The sequence below is a fragment of the Bradysia coprophila genome (genome assembly GCF_014529535.1).
Source record: "Bradysia coprophila strain Holo2 chromosome X unlocalized genomic scaffold, BU_Bcop_v1 contig_173, whole genome shotgun sequence".
In the NCBI taxonomy this organism is placed as follows: domain Eukaryota; kingdom Metazoa; phylum Arthropoda; class Insecta; order Diptera; family Sciaridae; genus Bradysia; species Bradysia coprophila.
Window position 1 is genome coordinate 3,550,651 of NW_023503302.1, and position 15,725 is coordinate 3,566,375.

At 34.3% G+C, this 15,725-nt stretch overlaps 1 protein-coding gene across 2 annotated transcripts in view; it reads right to left on the minus strand.

Moving 5' to 3' along the window:
- The window catches only part of LOC119068180 (protein toll), a 96,070-nt gene that overhangs the window by 55,137 nt on the left and 25,208 nt on the right, over positions 1 to 15,725 (minus strand). The window contains exon 3 of one of the 2 annotated variants that reach the window (XM_037171671.1): positions 5,892 to 5,932. The exons of the other annotated variant lie outside the window; for it this stretch is intronic. The gene's annotated coding sequence lies outside the window, so the exon portion shown is untranslated. The remainder of the gene's footprint in view (positions 1 to 5,891; positions 5,933 to 15,725) is intronic. 2 annotated transcript variants of the gene reach the window in all.

A 15,725-nucleotide genomic window follows, 5' to 3' on the forward strand; every position in this document is an offset into this window, starting at 1 on the left:
TTAGATAATGCAATTTTTCGAGAAATTTAGTTTAAAGGAAACGAATTTGTTCTGTAAAGTTTTTCGATAATACGTCGCCTATAACAACTCCTTAGACACAAGACTTATGTAACAAGATTATTCGTATCCATAACTGGAATACTCGTAATAGTATATTACGTATTTGCTTGTAATTTTGTTGCTTTGCCAATGATTTCGGAACGAGTCGAATGCGAGTGAAGTACTCACAGAAGACAAACCAACAATTTTTAAGAAATTACGTCAGTTATTTTACATGCTAGCGGGCGGTAGGAAGTGCATTTTCACTGTCACATACAGTGATATAAAGTGCACTTTACCGCCCGGTAGCATAAAAAACTATTTTTTTTTTGTATTTTCTTGATACATCGATGCAATTTTTTGTTGCATAAAAAACAATCATTGAATTTTAAATATCGAGAAGAAAACTGCAGCATCTTTATAAAAATTGAAATTTCATTCGAAAATATCGTAACTCTCAGTCTGACATAAATACAATAAAATTTCGACGATAGTAAAACATATTTCTTTTTCTTATCCTCTTTTTTAGTGATATACTTTCGATTCGACATGAGCATCTAATTTACGGTTATTTCGCCAAACAATTTTCTCCGAAAGAAAAAAAATCTGAACGTAGAACGTATATAACTACAGGGGCATCTGTAGAGTATAAAAACGAAAAACTTGGCAATAAAATCTCTTGTTTCCAAATCATTTTCCACATAGTTTGTTATGGAGAAATCTCTAGCAATGGGATAAAAACAAAAGAAGGCGAAAAAAATATAATAGTAAAGTAACTGCACTACGAGAACTGTTTTATGCAGTCTCTGTTCTATGCAATTTAACCCTTAAAGGAAAGAAAATAATCAACAAAAAAAAACTCAACGGAAACTTTTTTAACACATGACATGCATTGAATGAATACTAAATCGAATTTTAGTGTAGCTAAGGAAGGTGTGTACCCACGTGGGATATGTTCCGTTCATTTGTGTTGTCACGGGTACAAGATATAAAAAAGAACAGAGTGAGAGACGCGATGTCTCAATTCCATTTATTACATAGAGTGAGTTTATATTGCAATTGAAGCGTTAGTATTTTGTTAAACCTATAAAGCGAATCAAAACATGCAAAATGTGTTTGTGAATAGATTGTAGCGCATTTTCAATTTGTACGTTATATTGTAAAGGTAAAAATTGGAAGAAGAAAAATAAAATGTTTGCACTTGGAGAGAGACGTGAAAGACGTTGTATTATCCCTCAAATGTCAATAGATTTTCGATGTATTTTCAAAATTTCTTTTATATAGAATTGATCATTTTCTGTAACAAAAGAATAAAGAGTTTATCAAATCAATATCTATTTATGTAATACGTATCCTCCATATCTTCTTTTTCAGCTTTATTTTTTTTTTAAATAAATTTTTTATGTGCAAAAGGGGATGTGTCGCCGTAGACAGACAGTCAAGAAATTGAGTCGAACTTCAAATTGATTTTCTTTGGTTGTCAGCATAAAATGTTTTTTTCTTCTTCTTTTTTATCGTTGTTTTGTTATAAATATTCTATAACAGATGTTGTGCAGAACACATTTTCGTCGCATTTCCATTTTTTTATTCGGTTTCAGCTTCATTGTTGTGTTTTTGTTTTCTTTTCGCTTGTCGGGAGTCTTTCTATTAGACGATTTTCATTGTTTATTGGATTTTATTCATATGACTCTTTTGATTTTCTTTTATTTTTTTAATATAAATTCCATACCATTGAATGCCATTGAATGGATTTTTTTTGGAGAGGAAGGAAAACTGAGCCATTAACATATAAAATGGTAATTTTTATTGTATACGACTTATAACCGCATACAATTCGAAATAAATAAACATTCAACAAAAATAGCATGTATTTATATGTGTAATAATAAGCAAAGTGCAAATTTAGAAACTGTATTTCTGCATTAATAAGGATGTAAGTGGGCTGACTCCAGTGTCAAGCACCCTGGTCACAGTTGTAACTGTTCAACATTAGTTAGGCTTTTTGAAAAAGAAAATATTATTCGAAAACTGCATTACAATATAAACAAGAAACATAAGTAACATGGACCCTAGGGTGGGTCAATAAAAAAAAATTCTCGAGTTTTCTAGGTTTTATGTCTAAGGTGGCTGTTAATAAAAAAAAAATTAATCGTGCCATGGCACTACAGGACCGAAAATTGGTCCAGTATGAAATATATTAAGAGGAATTCTTTTGAAAAACAGCCTACCGAAATCGGGCGTGTTTTCTAGTGGAACTTTTTATAGGTACCTAGAAAGGACTTCGACCCTAGAAGCCAAAATCACTCTCAAAAAAATTCTTCGAAGCTTTTATGGCTGGTGAAAGGTGATCGAAAGCCGAAAATTTGCACTTTTCTTACCAAAATTTCTCCAGGTACAGGGTCGTGTGGGGTGTCAATAGAAAGGTAATCACATGTACTATTGAGCCGAATAGAGACTCGTTGGTTTTAAAATTAATCCACACTGAAAAATGTGCAGTTGAAGTTTTCAACCGAAAACTTGCACTTTTCTTACCAATATTTCTCTAGTTACACGAGCCGCACATGGTATCATTTGAAAGGTAATTTTATGTGCTTTTGGGCCAAATAGGGTCTTATGGGGTTTGGATGCATATGCGATGAAATATGGGCACTTAAACATTTCAACTTCTCATATTTCATCGTAGATGCTTTCAAACCCCCATAAGACCCTATTTGGCCCAAAAGCACATAAAATTACCTTTCAAATGATACCCCACACCACCATGTACGGCTCGTGTAACTGGAGAAATATTGGTAAGAAAAGTGCAAGTTTTCGGTTGAAAACTTAAACTGAATAAATTTCAATGTGGATTAATTTTAAAACCAATGAGTCTCTATTTGGCTCAATAGTACATGTGATTGCCTTTCTAATGACACCCCATACGACCATGTACGGCTCGTGTACCCGGAGAAATTTTGGTGAGAAAAGTGCAAGTTTTCGGTTTTTGATCACCTTTCACCAGTCACAAAAGCTTCGAAGAATTTTTTTGAAACTGGTTTTGGGTTCTAGGGTCGAAGTCCTTTCTAGGCACATATAAAAAAGTCCACTAGAAAATGCGTCCGATTTCGATAGGCTGTTTTTCAAAAGAATCCCTCTAAAGAATTGTGAGCTGTAGTTTTTCTCTGCTTTTGAACAGCAATAGCAATTGTCGCTGTTTGAATATCATACTGGACCAAAGCTCTGGCCTGATATTATCAATATTTTCGAAACTAGCTTCAACACCAACTTTCTCATCTTTTTTGATAACGTTTATTGACGTCGGTTGCGTCCTACTCAAAATAAAAAAATTCAATGGGTGTGCTGAGAAAATTTGTGAATCTGTCAGCTCTGGCATATGTATATCAACATATCAACAATCAACCCACACTTTTTGTTTAGCATTAGTATATGTCATGTCGGAATGTCGCGGATATTTTTGGCGCGAATAACTCGTCGAATCAGGAATTCTTGGATGTGTATGGTATAATTCACATTCAAAGCGTGTATCAGATCTGGTTCTGTTGGTACCGTTATGCGACCATTATCGAATTGCATAGTCAATTGTGTAAAATTTTTCGGTTCTTACGTTCTTGGTTATCGAGCTTTGCAAATCCTTGAGAGTTTCAACTTTTCAAAGTGTACAATTGCTCGAAACTACAACTCTCAAAAAATATTAAACCTACTAACATTTTGATATTTACCCTCTCAGACAATTATTTATGTTGTGGGTTAGTTGTGGATTACATACATATTCGGGGTAATTAGGATTTCAGTTAGGTTTTTGCTAAGAAACTAACACAACAGATAATTATGCTGCTTTTCACTTTTTTCAATTGTACTAACTTGTATCTCGTTGGACGTAGGGTACGTAGGATGTAGGATGGAGACAGGCTTTACTCATAACAATCTCTTTTAGAGCTAAAGAGAATAAAGTAAAAGCGTCAGCCAATTATTCAGATCAGGCTTTCCCTGAATTAGATCATCCAGATTTACGCTTTCCAATTTTTACACAAATCTCAACATTTTCACTCTGGTTGTTAACATCAATTCAAATTTAAATATTTACAATAAACAACGCTCATTTCCTGGATACTTTTTCTAATAAACGAAAATTTGTAGGAAACAATATTTCATCATCGAATTCGATAACGTAAATAAATACCCCCCCGACCAAAAAAACCATAACAAATCATTATATTGTTTGCATACAGAATACATTTTTATTGTATTAAAACATCTCTCTGCACATATTTTCACAGACAATATAAATATATGTGCACCATCCATACATATGTGTAGATAGGATATAATATGCGTGCATATATGGTAAAGTGTGGTATGGGTGTAGCGAGAGGAAAAAAAGAGAATATCGAGAAAAAAACATGGAAAATTTATATTGGCATATTGGCGCGCTTCAATTCTCCCTTAGCATATACATATTGGTTCATACGGACAATTTATCACAATATCGAACGATAATTGCCATACATATACAAGACTAACACTATTATTTATGTTTCAATGTTTTTTACATCGATTTTTTTGTTTTGTTTTTTAATTTTTACTCTTTAGATTTAATGTTCATTTTTTTCGCCGAGACTGGATGTTCACAATCTGCTACCAATTTTAATATTTTTTTTAATTGCCTCCGAATCGCAGCGAAAATCAAAAATAAGCAAAAATTTCGAACAACACACAAACTCCGACGATGAATTGAATTTTTCCCTTTCAAGTTCCTCTCATTTTTTTTTATTTGTGTAATTATGCTGGTTGGTAAATACAGCCACGACAAACAAACTGGCAACTTTATGGAAATTACATTTCCGCTATTTTCACTCTATTGGTAATCTTCTTGTATGCAAACTACCAGCTTTTTTTATATTTTTGGTATTAAACGCCATTGTTCCATTTAATTTTATCTTTTTGTACTCAATTCCTAAATTAACGTTTTATTTAACTAAAAAAAAATCACAATTCGATATCGCACTTAGCGTGTGATCGAATTATTATCGGTTTCTCTTTTCGTAGGACATCTGCATTACTAAAAAAACATTTTGATTAACATATAAATCCCAACGCTGAGACCAATAACGCCTATATCCACTGGAAAGATTTCCATAAAGACAACGTTTCAACGAGATCAACCGATTGACAGAAAAACCAATTTACATGGTCATGTACTTTTTTAAAATGCAGAAAGTTAACGACTACCCCATTTCCTCTACCCATTTTTTTGTTCGAAATAATTCCCTTGCAATGTTTGCCTAATTACTGCAGCGGCACTCTATATACTTTCATTAAATTGGGAATGCATGTCACGGATATACTCAGAAAACAAGTGATATCCATTTTAGCTTAAATTAAAAAAAAAAGTGGGATCACACGTATAGTGGCATTCTGCAAAAATACACTGTCTGACCCGACACATATCGTGCCTTATTGTAGTCTATATGTATACCATGTATAAGTAGATACATTCAAATCAAACATCACAAAAAAAAAAGCTTTTGTAACTCGACCAATCTGTGAAGTTAGTACTGTATTCTTCCACCTATACAACAGAACATACTCAGTTGGTTGTTGGTTCAATCTTCAGCGTCGTACTGTGTGTCGTTATTTGATATAAAGTTTTTGCTGTTTCGTATTTTTATGTTATTTGGGCATACGAGGCACCGGGAAAAAACTTTTTTTTATTACGATTATAAAAATTGATACAAAAAGTGGATAAAACATTGAAGTATAAGCTCGTTGATTATGTGGGGGATTTTTTTCCGGTAATAAAGTCGAAAATGAAATGATTTGATTGAACGAAAGGTTATGTTTAAGTTACTCACCTCTTCGTTTTTGGTGGTTCCCGGAATTCACTTGTGAGAGTCTGCAAGAAAGAAAAAAAATATTAAAAATTGAATAAACAAACAACGATCGTTCGAATAATGAACGTACAATTACTTGGTTTCTGTTGTATAATCAAAATTTAATGTTAAATTGACTTTAGTTCAACAAAAAATAATTTCTTGGAATCGGTTAACGGTTTTCTTATTTCGACGATAATTATTTTATGAGCAGAAATGTTTGGTCTAACCTTCGTTCAGCTATTGCCTAACCAGCTACTAAGAATATCACATTTTAAATCTTATTTTCTACGAAATCGTGTATCTAAGAACGGATGGTATGAAACATAAATTGTCGAATTTCCGGTAAACTGTAGAAGGTACTTACGTATTTTTGAGAATTTCATTTACTAAAATTACTTAAAATAACCAAAATTTATCAAAAACTTACTGAATTTACAGAAGAAGTAACTTCGCTAATTTTAGCATTTCACAGACGGCAAGCATATCAGTGTTACTATCTAATCTATTCTTTCATTTCATCTAAATATTTTCGGACGCCTATGTACGAATGCAGAAATAAAATTCTTCAAGATGTTTCTTACTATTCTAACTATGGCACCCGCCCGTAAGAGGTTGAGTAATTTCAGTAAACAAAAATCCCAGTAATCCCTGCTACGGTTCTGATGCATTTAATGTATGATTCGGATGTGCAAAATGTATTGTCCGAATGTAATGCCAAAAAACTTTTTGTGTGTGTTATTTTGCTGGAATTCCGTTCATTAAAATAAAGTGGAACGTCGAAAATATTTCCCATGAATTTTGAGTGAACGAAACAAAGAGGGAACAACAATCCGTTTTCACATAATGGGTATATGTGATCACTTCAACTTTGTAACGGATTGTGCATCTACGTCCTGTCCGTTACACATGAAGATATGACCAATTCAACATTTTAATTACTAAAGCTCGGAATCTGACGTTTTTCACGTTATACCTGATTCGAACTGATATATTAACCTACACCATGAACAGCTCCGGCTACCTGCGAAAATCTGTGTGAAATTTTCAGAATACCCGAAATCTGACCTGGATGATTTGAGTAAAGCCAGATGTCTGGGATTCCTTTTTCTTAGTTGCCTGAGCTGAACTTCTAGGTAATCCATTCTTTTTACGGCAGTCGAATAAGGTCGAACTGTTTCTATTAAGTAAGACTACGATCAGGTTCTGTTTGACCTGATTTAATTCGGGTTGACATGACTTGATCTTGACCTGAAAGTGAATTTCCGATTTCAGCGTCAAATTGACTTTAAGAGGAATCACCACTTGGCTAAATTGTAGCCTACATTTCTGCGTTTTTTATTATTTGATCGGCGATATCTTTAAAAAGAAAAAGTTTTTCAAAAATGTGGAACCATTATTTTCTGTAAAAGTATGTTAGCTTTAAATGAAAAATATATTTTTTAGCTATAGTTTTATGTACTCCGAGAAAATCGTGCAGATTATGCAAATTTGGGTAATCTGCACGATTTTCTCGGTGCACATAAAACCTATGGCTAAAAAAATATTTTTCATTTAAAGCTAACATACTTTTACAGAAAATAATGGTTTCACATTTTTGAAAAACTTTTTCTTTTTAAAGATATCGCCGATCAAATAATAAAAAACGCAGAAATGTAGGCTACAATTTAGCCAAGTGGTGATTCCTCTTAATCAAATCCGGTTTTATCATTTCAGGTCGGGTTCAGGTCAGGTTCACATTATTTGATTTGATTTCATTGAAATTGGAACCGAAAATGGCAGGCCTGAACCTGACCCGAATACGACCTGAAGTTACTTTATCTGAAATAGAATTTTCGAAATCAGGTTCATTCAATTTAGCCTGAACCTGATTAAAATCAGGTTTTCTCAAATCAGTTTCAGGTCACATCAAACATGCTCTGTTCGGAGCATCACTTAACTAATCGTGATTGTTTGTAGCCATTGGAACTTTTGAATTTGTTAATCTACTTGACATTATAACTAGCACAGCAAACACTTTTAAGTTCTCTCCTCCGAGTCATGACGTCTTCTTATAACACGCAACAGTGTCATACATCCAATAATTCTCTTCGTCTGTAGTCTGTACCATCTTTAAAAAGACCGTCGTCGATATATACAACCGCATACAATAAAGTATTTGTCCTGTTCTGATGTTTCAGCCAACAGGTTTGTTTACAAATATATCGTACAGAAACACTGAACAAAAAGCATTTAATAAACATTTATGTTTAAAATTACGACCTGTGTGACAAAACATTTATTTAAATAAAATGTTCACTGATAAAAACACATTTCTTGAACACACATTTGCATTCATTTAATAATTTGTGACTAAAAATAGTGAAACACACAAACTGTTGTTAACATATAGCATCGCCATATGAGTGTTGTAAATTGTATTTTAGAGAAAATGCTGTATGCAATGCATACATCTATATAAGTATTGCATGCTGTACATCATACGCTTCTTACTCTTGCACATATTCTCGAAGTTATGTTCCTGTAATTTAATTGCCCATAAATTTCGCATGAATTGTGTTATGCAAATTTCCTGTTAATTTACATAAATGTGAACAAGAACGAGCTGGACGGTTTGGAGAGACTTTACGAAAATAATTATTTTGTGATATTATGTCAACTGCTCTGACCTGTAGCCATGTTACGTTTCAGCTTTCGAAATTGCGAACAGGATAATGATATATGGTTTTGCCCAGGATAGGAAATTCATTCCCAAGTATAAATTATTTTTGGTCATTTCATTATCTCGGATAGAAGTTGTCTATCGCCTGTGTGGTATGACGATATATATTATATATTGTACGTGCGATGTAATCAGATTAATTCAATTTCTGAATTATGATTTTGTTAAAGCTGTACGCAGGCAATATATCGGGATAATGTTAAGTGAAATGGGAAATCAATTGATTTTGGCCTCCCCTCCGGCCCATGTCATCTCTCACTCGCCAAAATAAAAAAAAATCGGATTCCGGACGTTAGGTTAGGTTTATTCGGGAGTATAACTACTACTATGATTGAAGCCGTCAAAAAGAACGAAATGACTATTTGCACCCAGGTACCGTCAATTACCGACATAAGCGTCAGATTTTTCCACTAGAAAAAAACTTCTGCGCACTTCAGTGGATAAGGAAAGCAAGCTATTACAACTACTGGAATATAAATGTCCTGTGAATTGAGCAACTGACACCATGTGGGTCAAACGAGAACTCTGAATTCAATTATTTTGGTAAAACTTTGTTAGAGCCAGTCAAGCTAATTAGTTGTTAAAGACGTCAGCGACTAATATATTTAATCGTCACCATCAAAGTGCTTGGGATAAAATCAACGTTGATCGATTAATTGACTACGAGCTTGATTATACACATCCGAATGACATCGCACGATTTTTGGCTCTTCAACACCCCAGGCCGAACGCTTGGCTTAACACCATTCCGTCAAAACACATCGGCACTTTCTTGGATGATCATCACGTCAGAGTTTGCTTGGCTCTTCGAGTCGGAGCCATTATCTGCCGCCCTCACATTTGTTCTTGTGGTACTTTCGTAAATGAATACGGCCTTCATGGGCTCAGCTGTCAGAGAAGCGCCGGCAGACATCCACGACATACCGAACTTAACGCAATTCTATGTCAAGCTCTATCGGCCATACACGTAAATTGAACGCTTGAACCACCGGGACGACGGAAAGAGGCCTGACGGTCTGACATTGGTGCCATGGGTGAACGGTCGCTATTTAGTTTGGGATGTCACTTGTGCACATCAATGTATCTCGCAGGCACGCTGGTCATATGGCCGAACTCGCTTCGAACGCCAAACACAACAAATACACCGAATTGAAACAGAACAATTTCATTTTCAATGCATTCGCCGTTGAGACTCTCGGCCCATGGTCGTCCGACGCTAAAAATTTAATCAATAAAATCGTTCCCAAACTTAACGACTGAAGATGGTTAGACCACGCTAACCTCTGACCGCCACTGGTCCCGGAGGTCGAAACAGCATTTTATCTCCACTTTCGCTTCATGCGATCCATGGGAAAGGGAAGAGTACTTATGCTCTGTTTGTTTGTTTGTTTTGGTGATTGTTCTGCATATTAGATAACGCCACCCCTGAAGTTAGTCTGGCTTCCAGGTAAAATAAAGTTTTGTACCATTGGTCGATTACAATGAGGTTAGTGGAAACAGTCGGACCCACGATTATTTGGTTCAGCGCATTTCGCTAGCCATTCAACGCGCAAACGCGTCTTCTATATTATCAACGATCCCGACGTCCACCCGGCTAGACCAGGTGTTTTATTTATGATCGATTGAAATTTTGCCATGTAATGTGTAACAACCCGTTTCCATTGTAAATGATTTTCAAGTAAATTAAATTAAATATATTTAATGAATAGGAAATCGACAACCTGCGACCAATAGTGAATCCATCGATCGTACACGCAAAAAAAATATTACCATTTCGTTACCAAAAAGGTGACAAGGCATTTATTTTGCACTAATACAATCTGATTGCAATTTTGTGCTATCAGATGGTAGTTACTAAATACAACCAATTCGGTTTTTAGATACCATTCGGTTGTGTAGTATGTCACCGAGTGGCATTACCACTTTCTTCACAATTGTATTAGTACCAAATAAATGTGTTGTCACCTTTTTGGTAACGAAATGGCAATGTACGTTGTTTTGTGCAGTAAATAAAAATAATTTAATTTCTTAAAAAAAAAATTATAGAGCTACTCCTATTGTTGAATAGCAATTTGAGTTTTTTTTTTCACCCATTGGACAATGTTTCCCCTTATAAATTCCTACTTCGTTTTTTTTACGACAGCTGGATTTGATCCGCCGACCACTTGATCATGAGTCCATCGCCTTACTACTGTTGCTATTCAGGTTGTCAAAAATGGTGAATTAAAGCGTTACTAGAGCTCTGCTAGTAATTTATACCACCAGAATGAAAATGATACCATCAGAACGAATATTATACCACGAGATGGTATTTCAGCTAGGGAAAGGAAACCGGTATTACCGGTATTACCGGTATTTCAAAGACCTCTATATGACATAGTTCCATTTTGTATCACTGCTTGAGAGACGTGTGGTATAAAATCAATAGTGTGGACTTTTCCGAAAGTCTCCATTATTGCTTACAAACATTCCGGATGCGGGACAAAACTCTTAGTATGCTTTAATAATTGTGGATACAAAGACCGATCGGTCTTTCCCTATTCCCAGAACTGTTTTAATCTTCCACCGGAATTTCTTCTGGCTTCGATGTGATCATGTATAGAAGACCACACATTACTCACTAGCCCATACATTCTTTTTTATGTTTGCCATTGCGGAACAATGTGAACTGGAAATAGTGGAACAAGCAGGGAAATTTTTAGTAAAAGTGAGAAATAAATTTACATTTTGTAAATGACGGCACGATAAAAGTATGTCTCTTTAGGAGATCTCTTAGACCGTTTGTCATAAGACGAAGTATCTTAGGTTGAAATCTATGTGATCAGAACGCAAATTCTTAGCCATCCTAAGATTTTGTGTCTTCATTTCAAAGAAGCAAAGGGCTGAAATAATGTAATACAGGTACTTCTAGCAAATTTGAAAGGCAAAGTTATTCGCTTTCATCTGTCTATCTCGTCTATCTAGTTTATTGATATTTTTTTAAGAAAGTTGCATTAGTTTTGACACTTTTTTCTATTTCTGTAGAAAACCGGTATTCAAACTAGTAACACCGGTATTCGGGATCCCGGTATTACCGGTTTTACCGGTAATGGATTTACCGGTTTCCCTTCCCTAATTTCAGCACAACTAGAACATTTTGCTGTGTAGAACGCACAGACATACCAAAAATTGGTATAATATTTCAATGAAATGGAAGTGCTGCCCGATATAAGTTCAATTGAATGCACATATTAAAATCGTTATTACGTTTTATTAGAAACTAGAATCAATCCCACGTTACGTAATTTTCTTTATCGCATACGCGGTGTGAAATTATTCACCTAGGATATATAAACAAACATTATACTTCTGTAAATTCTCAAATGGTCATTCGCATATCTTGTTGTCTCGTTTTCGCTTATGCGATAAAAAAGAATATGCACGTATGACAAAGCGGTCGAGGCTTGCCGATATTTATTAACACCATTAAAATATACGAAGATTTATTATGCAAAGTATTAGTTAATTTGACGAACGTGAAACTTTTTCTTTCAACCCTGACTGCATGAAAGTGTGACGAAAATCCTAAATCATTCAAAGTCTGACATCTTAAACAAAATGTTTTTTTGATGAACAAATATATCATTGATCAATGCAGATCGCAAAACTCGCAAAGCCGAGTCACAGTGGAAGTTAGAGGCAATACCACGACTCATTTCACTTAGCTTCCCACTTTTAAATTTTGAGGCAAAGAATGAGTAGAAATTTATAAGGAAATGTGCATACCGCATCCTAACAGACATGATTTTAGTAAGTTCTTTCTACAATTAATAAAAATTTGTGATACCTTGGTGAAACAAAGAGGATCGACATGTTCCATTATTTTCGGATAATATATCTGCGGAGTAAGTTGTTTCAGTAGATCACATTAACGACGTGATTTCGAACTTTTCATACACGTAAAAAAATCTTAAAAAGTTTAAAACTTTTCTGATCCTCGAGCAACCAACATTTTTCAATCTTGTCTATCGCTTCTATAATGTTGTAAAATTCAAATCCAATTATCATATGCTCCATTGGTAACGTCATGAGAATTTTCTGCAATTCGTACACCTGAACTCAAAGAGTTTTTTGTTCATTGCAGGCTCATTATATTTAAATTCTAACAAATGACATTCCGAAAAATAAGGCGCAACCAAATCGTAATATATTCCATCAAATTGCAGGTCTACTGGAAATGCCATTTGATCATTTTTTGTAATACGATTAAGTGACATGATATTCTAACCGATATCATTTGTAATACTTCTTGATGGAATTTCACAATACCACCAGGAAAGATATTAAACCAACTTGTACTTCGATTGGATAAGATTCTACTGAATCTCATTATATGGCGGCAGAGCGTATTACCCAAAATAATATTCCATGTTTTTTTATGCATTTCCTTTACCGTTTGATGGAATATGTTACTATTTGGTCGAACATATTACAATTTAATCGCGTTAATATACTACTTGGTGGACTCATATTCCATTTCGTTGAAAGTTTTTTTTTCAGTGTATGATTTAACTACCTGAGTATCTTTGGATTAAATAAGCTTATTTTGAAAATATGATTTAGAGCATATCCAAAGCATTTCAGCCTAATGGCATAACGTATTGTATTGGATTCAACGCATCAAATGACTTTCATCATTTTCCCATTTGGTTGGTCCATTTCATCGACATGAGCAAATGGTGAAATAACACTTGATCCCTAATTTCAAAATCATTTTCCTGTAGTAAGCTGCTACTAAAAGGATTCAGTACTTAATCCTTACTAATTGGACACGCTAACTTATAATGGTCCTTATAATAATTACTTTACCCCATTCAACCCAACAAAAACCAAAATCAATTGATCTACGACGTCATACTGTGGAAAGCCTACGGGTATAAAGTAATGATGATCCAATATATTATATTCCGCTCATAAATTGTTAAGCATATTTTCCTAAAATATGTGTACTCCTGGTATTCCATCAATCCAATCACATTACAATTTGAGATCACAATTTCTCCAATAATTTCTCTGATGTAAATTTGCCAGCTCACCACTTAACCGATGCATTCCTTTTCAAACGGATAACGTTAATAAAATTAAAGTTACTCATTTCCCCCCTAAAATTATTTGCTTAACAAAATTAAAGCCTGAGGCGTGTGAAATCCTTCGTTGTAGACCATACATCAATAAACTGATGTTTAAATTAATATTATGTTATGTTGGATAGTAAATTAGAAACATGCTAAAAAGATGGGAACGTTAATATATAATAAGACGAACACATTCGACACAAAACCACAAATACATCCAGTATTCAACAGACCATCTGTCTTCTGAGTGATGTTGTTAAGAGCTTTTTGGGTTATAATGGGATTGGAATGGGATTGGGGTAAGGGACCGCACCAATAAGTCTTGCTAATAATTATGTGTACAAACGTCCCAAAAGGGATATACTTCGCCGTATTGTATATTATACACACTCACACCGTTGAGGGGACAACTGTGTAAGAGTATATGGTTTTCCTATGTCGGCGGAGACATTTAACTCTAATTAAGTAATTTCGGGTATAGAAATTGTGTAAATTCGGTTGATCACCCGAATCAAATATGACCATGCAAAATCGAAGACTTTTAAGAGGAAATAATCGCTGAGTGGATGTGTAATTGCCAGTTGATAAAATCTATCGAATCGAAACATTTGCTACTAATCTTATGATTTGGTCCACCGGATCCAGTAACTAAACGTATTTTGTGATATGAGTAATTTGTACAGGATAAAATATTCGGCTAAAACTAGGCCAAATCCAGTGAATAAATTAAAATTTAGGCGACTAAATTGTTATTAAAATTTAATTTCCTTCCTGCCATTAAATTAGCTGTTAATTTCCGGTTGTTAAATTGAACCGAATGCGTATTGATTGTCATTGCTGTGACTTTGTTAATTGAAACGCTGTATATTCTATCTGGATATTAAAGTGGTATTATTCCTGCCGTGTGATAACGTTTCCGCATCAAGCTTTCGATGTCGGCTGGAAAATTCGATACAAATTATCCCCGTTTTATATGGACAGTTCCAACCCCCTTCAAAATTTTTTTTTTGCAAACAAACACCAAATTCATTCGCTGTATATATACATATTTGGTGAATATTATAATGATAATACATTTAAAATATGTATTTAAGCATTAAAGATTCATTTATAAAATGGCATTTAAAGGGTGAGCTGACATGCTTTTACCATTAACCATTGATATCCTGTGAGCATACATTTTATATTGTTAATTTAATCCAAACAAAAAAAGACAAAAAAAAAATAAAAACGAAAAAAGTTGTAGCTGCTATTCAACCGAAAATGAAAAAGCAGAATAAAAATCCAAACATCAACATATGAATGTTTACATTGGGAAAATTCAATTAAAAATCGAAAAAAAAAAAACCTTTTTTATATACAAATATTTATGATAGTAACGAACTCGCATTTTTTTAGCAGCAACGTAAGCTGACCTGGCGAGTTAAAATGGAAACGATAGGAAATGTATGAGTTACGAATGACAATGTCAAAGTCAAAGACCTAAAGTTTTCTAACTATCTGTCTCTGAATTTATGGAACATCTCATAATGGTCATTCTTTCTTATGAATCGTAACTGTCACTGCATCTACATCAGTCACTGTACCTGAGTCAGCCACTACATGTAAATCAGATAAGTAGGCATTTGGTACACTGACGGATACTGGTACACTTACCTTTTATCGTAAACAGTTCCTGCTAAAAACTACTGAACATGGTTAAATGAGGTTAAAACTAATTGGCCCTCGACAGTGTTGATAACGATAAATTCTGATATTATTGAAAATGTCGCGAAGTGAAACGACATCCCGATGACAACCACTATTTATCAATGAACATGAAACTCAAACGGAATTGTAATGCCTAGAGCCCGATGGCAATTTCTAACTATTTTCATCGTTTGTATTCTATGAAACAACTGAAAATATCATCCTGTTTGTAGGTGAAACCGTCTGTCTGCATGGTAAATTAAAAAAGAAATGACTCGACAGGTGTCTGTT